Source organism: Nothoprocta perdicaria, unplaced genomic scaffold, assembly GCF_003342845.1.
Source record: "Nothoprocta perdicaria isolate Ctin4 unplaced genomic scaffold, notPer1 scaffold_8, whole genome shotgun sequence".
NCBI classification, from domain to species: domain Eukaryota; kingdom Metazoa; phylum Chordata; class Aves; order Tinamiformes; family Tinamidae; genus Nothoprocta; species Nothoprocta perdicaria.
Window position 1 is genome coordinate 4,438,156 of NW_020456087.1, and position 8,529 is coordinate 4,446,684.

Sequence of the window (8,529 nt, forward strand, 5' to 3'; positions counted from 1 at the left end):
AAAAAAAAAAAAAAAAGCTTATTGTGCAGAGGCGAGTTATAAAACACACGCGCAAAAGCCTCTACAGCTCTCCCAAACTTTCCCTGCTTCCTTCTTCCCCCACTTTCCCGGGGGAGCGGTTGCTTTGGTTGGGGCTCCGCTCTCTTCCCCTGGTTGCTCCGCGCTCGGCTCCACGCGGCCGCCTTCCCTGGAACTCCCTGGAGCTGCGGCGGGATGGGAGCCCCGAGCGCTTCCCTGGCGCGCAAACAGCGCCCGGGGCTCCCCGCACCGCGCTCCGCTCCGCGGGGCGCCGCGCGCGAGTAGCTGCTCCCTTGGACTCGTTCAGCCCCCGCGCTTGCCCGTCCCGCGGGAGCGGGGCCTCCTCCTCTCCCGGCGGGCACGAGCGSGCCCGGGGCTCGGCCGGCGAGCTCGCGGGGCGGCGAGCGGCACCGCAGCAGCGCGGAGCAAACGTGTGTCTGCTTCGCCATTAAGTCGATAGAGCAGGACGAGGTCTGCCCGGGGGGAAGATGACTCGGGCTGTTAATGAGAGCTGACACCGAGGCCTGAGGAGCGTGGGCTCCCGTCGCCAGSGGCTCCCGGCACTGCCGCTTCTCCTCCGTTTCCTCCCGGCTTCCCCGGCCGCGGCTCGGGAAGCGCCCGCGCGGGCCCGGGCAGCGCGAGGCCGCGGGGCCGGTCACACCTCGAGGACGGAGGGATCCGCCGCTTCTTTGCGGCGATTCTTCGCTTTGTGGGGGTCTTTTGTGTGCAAAGAGAAAGGTATTTTTTTTTTTCCTGGGGACGCCGGGGTGCAAATATGGGGGAAAAAAAGAAAGAAAGAAAAGAATAAAAAAGAAAAAAAGAAAAGGACACCTCGAATAAGGGATGCGGGTCTCACTCTGCTTTCGCCCTCGCACCGACAACTTCGGGGCGTTTCTGTGGGGTAGCCGACGCTTCCCAAATCAGTGGGGAGGGTGCGTGCCGCGTTGGGCCGGGCCTCCATACGTTGCTATATGTTCCCTGGACCATGTGCGGAGCGAGGCAGCACGGAGCCCCGCTCTGCCCCCGCTCCCCGACCCGCTCCCCGCGCCGGGCGGCGCTGGCGGCCCGCGGCCACTAGATGTCGCCCCCGCTGTGCGCATGGGCCCGGCCGCGCCGCCCGCTCCCGCTCCGGCTCCGGCTCCGGCTCCCGGCCCGGCCCGGGGCTTCGCGCGGCCCCGCCGCGGGCCCGGGGGCTGCAGCGCGGGGGCCACCGGCCCTGTTGGACCGGGAGTCACAGGGGGAAAAGCTCCTCGGCGGAGCGCCCCGCGACGAAGCGGGGCTCTCGGGGGCAGCCCGGGCCAAGGGGGGCTAGGGCCGCTGGTCGCGGCTTGTGGAGGCGCCGGGGGCGGCCGGACGGGGGTTCCCGTCGCCGCCCGGAGCGCTGGGTCGGCCCCGGCAGAGGCTCCGTTCGTGCCGCGCGGAGCGGCCGCATTAGCAGCCCCAGCACGTAGGGGAAGGCTGAGACATCTGCGCTCTCGCGAACGGCACCCGAGAAAGGAGAGAGCTGCCGGATCAGGCGGGAGCCGCCGCTCCTGGCAGAGGAGCCGCTGGGGTCGCTGCCCCGGCCGCGGAGCGGCGGGAGGGAGCGAGGGCGGGAGGCGGGAAACGTCCCCTCCTAAAGGTTCCGTGAACTTGGGAAAGGGGCACAGGGCGCAGCCTCTTGGTCGGGACTCTCAACGCCCGGAAGGGAGGCGGTGGAGGAGACCTGCGGTAAATAGAGAGATAGAGAGATAGAGAGATAGAGAGATATTGTGTCTGATTCCGTTGCTAGCTCAGATAATAATAAAGTTTTCAGGCTCAGATCATAATAAAGTTTTCACACTAACGTATCCGTCTGACCAACATCAAGGGTGCTTTTCCTCAGCTTTTGTGCGGAGCACCGCTGCCTTTGGCTCTTCATGGCATAGTCATCAAAATCTCTGGCCTGAGTTGAAAGGAAAAAAAAAAAAAAACAAAACACCTTTATTTGCAAACCTGCCCGCAAGGCGGGGAGCACTTGGGAGCCGCAGGAGCGCAGCGCTGCGCGCCTCCAGCACGGGTGTGCAGAGCGCCCGAGTCAGTGCGGAGTCGGCCCATGTACAGACACACGCCACAAAGAGCAGAAATGTTGAAATTTGTAGGGAGTGGAAGGTAAACAAGAAAAATAAAGAAAAAAAATCAAAAATAAAGAAAACAGTCGGAAAATTAAAAAAATGAGAGGTTTTGAAACTTTTCTCTAGCTTTTCTTGTAATTTCTGTACTTTGAACAGGGGTGTTAGTGACACGAGAGATAAGCACTGTTTCCATAGGTTTACATTTGTATGATCAAAATATTAAGCCGCACTCTGTCTCCTTCGATGCGTTTCTCAGCAAGGGCTCGGAAAGGAGCGACGCAGCTAAATGGCACCTGTAAAAGTACCAAGTTGTGGCAAACGCTGTAGTGCATGAGCAGCTCAGAGTGAGCTTGGGAGAGCTCACGTTTATGGGCATTATCCAAAAGAGAAAAGGGTTAAATTAAAGGTAATGAAATGTTTCTATTTTGTGGATTTTTTTCCATGTCCCAATTGTTGCACGAACTGCTTGTTGCACTCGTCTGGTTGCGTTTTGGGGGCTCTTTGAAAGCCACTGCCGCACACTGGGTTTGAAGGCGAGAGCTCATGGGCTATTCTGCATTTTGAGGGACGATCACATCGATCGTGAGGGTAAAGAACTTGCTTTAGGAGGAGGGGGAAAGAAAAGTGATTCTTTGTGGCGTTTAATTTATTTTTTAAATGCCGTGTTACGAGAAAAGGTCTCTTGTGAGAGGTTCTTAGATCTTGTCAAACTATTACACTCCGAATCGCAAGAAGCAATTACAAAACAAATATTGTGATCGGTGTTGTGGTTAAAACCGGAGCCGGGTTATAGACGAATATTAACTCTTTTTTTTTTTTTTTTTTTTTTTTTTTTGATCAGCAGTGATTAGGTTTGTGGTAAGCCCAAAGACCTTTTCCTGTAGATGGCGTCCTTTGGGTACTGAGTAATCAATAATAATACAGTCATACTCAGGAGACTTTATTAAGCCTTGGATAGCAAAATAATTAATAATCAGGTCCAGATACGAGTTTATTGAAAAAGGGTAAGGCATTGGTTTCTCGTAAGCAAAAGTGTGTTTCTCCTTCACGTGGATGCAAATAAAAACTGTTTGAATAAATAAGTTGTTTCTGAACATTTTGTTGTCAAAGTGTTAAATGTCCCCGTCATTTTTATTCAAACACTAACATGATTACAGCCAATTATATATTCACCAGTGTTCTTTATTTTAGAGTAATTGTACTTGTCACTAATAAAACAGAGACATAATGGATCGCTACTGTTCTGAATTTTAAGGCAATTTTCTGTAATTTGATTGAATTATACATCGTCTCCGCTACTTTTTTTTTTTTTATTTCTGTATTTTGAAATCCTATTTTCTTGAAAATTGCAGCTCTATTCCCGTTTTGTTGTTCCTGAAGTAACGAAACCTCCTGTAACATTTATAAATAGAGCCTGGTCCCTTTGGAGGCGCGGGGCAACCGCGGCTCGGTCCCCTGCGCGCCGGGCGCTGAAGCCGGGCAGGCCGGCGGGGCTCTGCGCGCTACGCTCCGCGCTCTGCTGCCCGCGGGGCCGGGGGCGCCTCGCTGCGCGCCCTGCGGAACAGGCGCGGGAGCGGGGCAGGGCCAGCAGCGCCGCTCCTGCTATCCGCCCCGTCAGGGTAGGTATAGGCACAGGGTAGGCACAGGAAAATAAAACGCAGACTAGGTCACTCTAAGCAATTAGAGCAATTAGCTCTATGCTGCTGGTATGTTCGTCTGCGAGTCGCTTATAGGCAACAAGTCCAAGAGTTGCTTGACTATCTTTAGGCGCAGACAAGACGGTGTCTTCTGCAGACGGTATCTTCGCACCGCGCTCCGTTATCACACTGTTCTTGGGGTTATTTTGCTGAAGACGAGCTCGCAGACGGTTGTTTGTGGTGTTGTTTTCCAAACCCCAAAGCCTGCCTTGAATTTGGCAATTGCATGAACCACCACCAGCACGATGCGATCTGCGGTGTCGCCAAACACAGATCAAAAAATGGTACAGAGGCTTTCACGAGTTAATTTCATATGACAAAACACGTGCCCACTCCAACAGAAAAGTTACCCAGCATTTGCAAACCGTGCGATTGCGCGAAAAGGTAGCTCCTAGGTACAGCTAACTTGGGCAGACCCAAGGGCACTTTTTTCCACATTTTTTTTTTTTATCGCAAGGAAGAAATAAGCTAAGGCACCGGAATCCGAGTGGCTCAYTGTAAGAGCCTTGGAATGAAGTCTTACTAACAAATGCTCGCGAAGCTCAGTGAGAAAAAATATTTCATGCTTCTTGCGGATCCACTGTTATACGACCRTGAAAACTAGTTCGCAGATGCCTTGGGAGAAGTATATATACATATATAATCAATTTCTAAAGGAAATAGAATCTCTWTCGCTTTACCCTTTCCACTGCGGACAAGGACGTGTGACACATTTCCCCGCATCTCTTTTATTGATGTTTGGAACTGAGCGCGAAAGCAGAGCGATGCCTTCCCCCGGCAGCGCTGCGCTAGCAGGCAGACGGGGAGCCTCGGCTTGCCGGAGCTCCCGCAGCCACAGCGCGATTCGGCTGCTCAGGTGGCGTTTGTAGCCGGCTGCTCATAAGCGCCGTTCTCCCCAAACTCCCTAGCAAGCCTAACCCGGCGCGGGTGCGCGCCGTCGGAGGGACGGAGGGGAGGAAGAGGAGAGAGCCACGAGGGAGATGCAGGGGAGATGCGGCCGGCAGAGCTGCCTCCCTCGCTCCCCGCTCTGCCGGGCTCTCTCCGCAGCCGCTTCTCGCTCTCGCAGCATCCCCGGTGGCGGCGGAACCGCCGGCTCCGGTTCCAGCTTCAGCGAGGCGCCGTCCGCGCTCCGTGGGAGGGACGCAAACGGGATTTAACTTGTTGCCAGTCATTTTTGCGTGTTTGTTTGTTTGTGCTGGTGCTTCAAAAGCGAAACAAATTCCAGAAACAAAGCCGGGGGGATCTGGGAGCGGGAGGGCTGGCAGAGGAGGGAGGAGGAAAACAAGCCCTGTAGAAAAGACATATCATATTAAAATAATACATGAACACACCCACTCTTATCAAGGGTACGATATGAGCCCTTTCTSAAGAAACTTTATAAGTGGTAGCAGCTCTAACCATGCAACAAGCCCCTTGCCATCCCTCCGTCGCTCACAGACAGACAGAAAGGAGACGGGGACACTTGTCCCGCACAAAATGTGCCTGGCGCAACCGGCCTCGCTCTGGGGCCGCTCCCGGCCCGGACAACCCCCAGGCTGGAGCGGCTCCCGCGGCGCCCCCGCTTCGCGCCCGCGGCCCCGATCCGGACACGAGCCCTGTCCCGGGCACCCCCGCAGGGCGCCCTCTCCGAGGCGGCTTTTACGCCCCTCGCGCTGCCCCGCGCGCTCGCGGCGGCAGCACCGGCCGCGGGCACCGAAGGAGGGGGCACGGGACGCCTCTCCAGGCCATAGAGCCGGGGCCGGGAGGATGAGCGGAGCGGGGGACTATCAGAGCGGCGTGTGGGGGGGGTCGTCTTTTCTCTCGAGTTGCYAAAACAAAAAGTGCCAAACCGTATCAATTCGGCGTCTGCAAAAGACTGCGTTTTTTTGAAGCTCGGAAACTTTGGAGAAACAGCACGAAAATCTTATAGCGAGGGTCACTGGAGAGCCAAAAAGCAGCTAGAAGTCTCTTCAAGTGCTATTTGCTTCTCGGGTTCTGCTCTTCCCCCTTTCTTTCTCCTGATTATTTAAAGCATCCTGACAACCTTGTCAAAAGCACCGTCTTGGCCAAGAATGATTTAACAGTGAATGCAGGAAAAAAAAARKWAAWWAAAWWAWTAAAAAAAGAGATGCCTTCAATTGCCAAGAACAGCACAAGACTTATAACTGGCCTGTGTCTTCCCTGCATTTTAGTATTATCCTCTGCCTAATTCTATTTTGAATTCTGTATTGATTCCTAAATTCGGAAGAGCTTTGTTACATTGACACGTGTAAGACAGACAGGTGTGGCTATACATATATACGTATGTATGTATGTATATACCGGTACRTAAAAACAATGGCGAGCTTAAGGCTTTTAAAAATGCACGCCTTCGGGCTGAAGCGTTTAGCGCGGGTAGGAAGGCTGCGCTGTGAAGATCTCTGGCAGTGGCCACCGCAGCTCGCGGGGAGCAGGGGCGGCAGCCCCGGCTGCGCTGCGGGTCCCGGCTGCGGCGCCGCGCGGAAACGCGGCTGTCCCCGCGGCGCCCGCCCCCGCGCCCACGTCCCCGCGCGACCCCGCGGCCCGCGCCGCCCCGATCCCCCCCCCCCCCACCAAACGCGGCGGTTCCTCCGGGCGGCGGCTCTTCGTGCTTCCCGGGTGGAGAAATGGAGCTCTCGGGGAGGCGTTGAAGCAGCGGAGCAATTAGTTCTGAGCGGGGGGGTGGTGGAAGGGGGCTGGAGAGCTCAGAGGAGGGGGAGAGGAGCTACAGCACAACGAGCCCGAAAACTCCGGGGGTGGGATGCATGGGGGGGCTCGAAATGTTTGTATTTAAAGGGTGCTCGCAAGGTCTTCAGCACAATATGCGCCGCTCTCCTTCGAGGGGCGCCGAGTGCCAGTAACCATTAGTCATCCAGGAGGGACTTTGCATTTCAGATCCGTCTTTAGGGGGAGTTTCCCGAAGCCTCCGCGAGGAGCCGAGCTGCGGATCTCGGCTGGGTCCAGCTGGAGCCGCCTGGTGCCCACATACCTGCTCGGAGCCGGGGCCGATCCTCCCCGCGTCCCGGCCCCGCATCTCCTTCCCGCCGGGAAGCCTCTSCGGCCGCCGGGGCAGCTCCCGGCCCGGGCTCGGTGTTAACATTTGTGCTACCTCACACACCAGCCTCTCCCGCAGACATATATTTTTTTTTTCCAGCGTTTTCAAGAAAATTTCCCGGTGCCACAATGTTATGATGGAAGGATGCTGAAATGACAGGCCTCGTAGACGCTTGTCTTAATCATCGGCTTCTTAATTTAGAGCCAGCGCCGCGGTTGCGCGCGTGTGCGCGCGGGAGCAGCCGCTGACAGCGCGCAGCCTCCTGATGGGCGCCGAGGCGCCGCGTCCCGGGTGCGAAGGCCTCTCACTGGGACGTTTAGCTGCCTACTGTGCGCGCAACCCTAATCGCGCAGCCCGTAGCGCGGGCTGCTCCGCGAGGGACCCGGCGCAGGGCAGGGCAGGGCGGCCGCGGCCGCGGAGCGCGGGCGCCTCGCGCAGCTGCCCGGGATTAGCTGGAAGCTGCCCCAGGAAGACACCCGTACCCCAGCGTGCGGCTGCAAGGGGGCAGCTTCCCGCTCTCTGCCTCGCTCCATCCTCCTCCTCCCGCCCCGCTGCCCGTTTCACCCGCTTTGGCTCCTCTTGCTCCTTGCCAGCCCCAGCTCCGTCCCCTCTCGCAGCGGGGACCGGTGTCTGCTGAGCGCTCCTTGCCTCGGCGGCAACCTGGAATAGACAGGGGAAGCCGAGAGTCAGGGGGCGAGGGTTATGTAGGAGTCCGTATAGGCGTTCGCGGTGCCCAACGGTGTCAGGGGGGTGCAGGCAGAGCGTCCGGGCTCGTTCCGCGCGAGGGTGATGCCAAGGAGCGCGGTCCCGGACACGCGTGGCCGGAAGGGACCCCCGTTCCGGCGGCGCCGTTCGCAGCGCTCGAGCCCCCCGAGGAGCGGGGCAGCAGAGCGGCTGCGCCCGCGCGAGCGGCGCGATCCGCGCGCGCGGAGCTGCGGCGCCCCGCTCCGCTTCTCCTCGGGCCTTTAATACATACCTACATACACACGCACACACATATATATATGCACACACTTGTATATGAAGGGAGAAAAGCGAGCTGCACCCGAAAACCGCAGGGAGGCCGCTGCTAAAGGCTCCGAGGTGCCCCCACTTGTCCCCGAGCTCCACTCGTTTCTCCCACAAGGAAAAACTTCCCTCAGGGAAAGGGCCCATCTCGCAGGCTCCGAGGCCGGGCAGAGCTTGGGGGGCAGAGCGGCTGCTCGCTGCGAGGCCCAGAGCTGCCCCCGAAGGGAACGAGGGGCTGGTCGGGGCCGAGGGGGAGGCCCTGGCGTCCGAGCGAGGCTCCCTCCTTCCCAAATACGTGTCTCCAGCCTCATAAACGGAGAACAAAATCTGCGGAGGAAGAAAATGTGACAGAGCCCAAAGTTAAAGACCAATTAATAATTGACGTGATTCCCCTTATATACGCTCTCCTGTGCTGTAAACAATGAATTAATCTTCATGGGCTCAGAAAGAATTGTGCTACATTTCGGACGCAGCATTGCCTTTTTTGGTAGAACTGTATATCCATGGCATTAAAAAAATAGCATAATACAAATCCCAAGTTTGTGCACAGTGCTTTATTCTGCAGCCATGACAAATGACTGAACATGAAATCTGAACGATGAGGCGGCTTAGCAGCGCGTTTCTCTCAGTATTAGACCATTGTCCAGAAATGCAAGAGGAT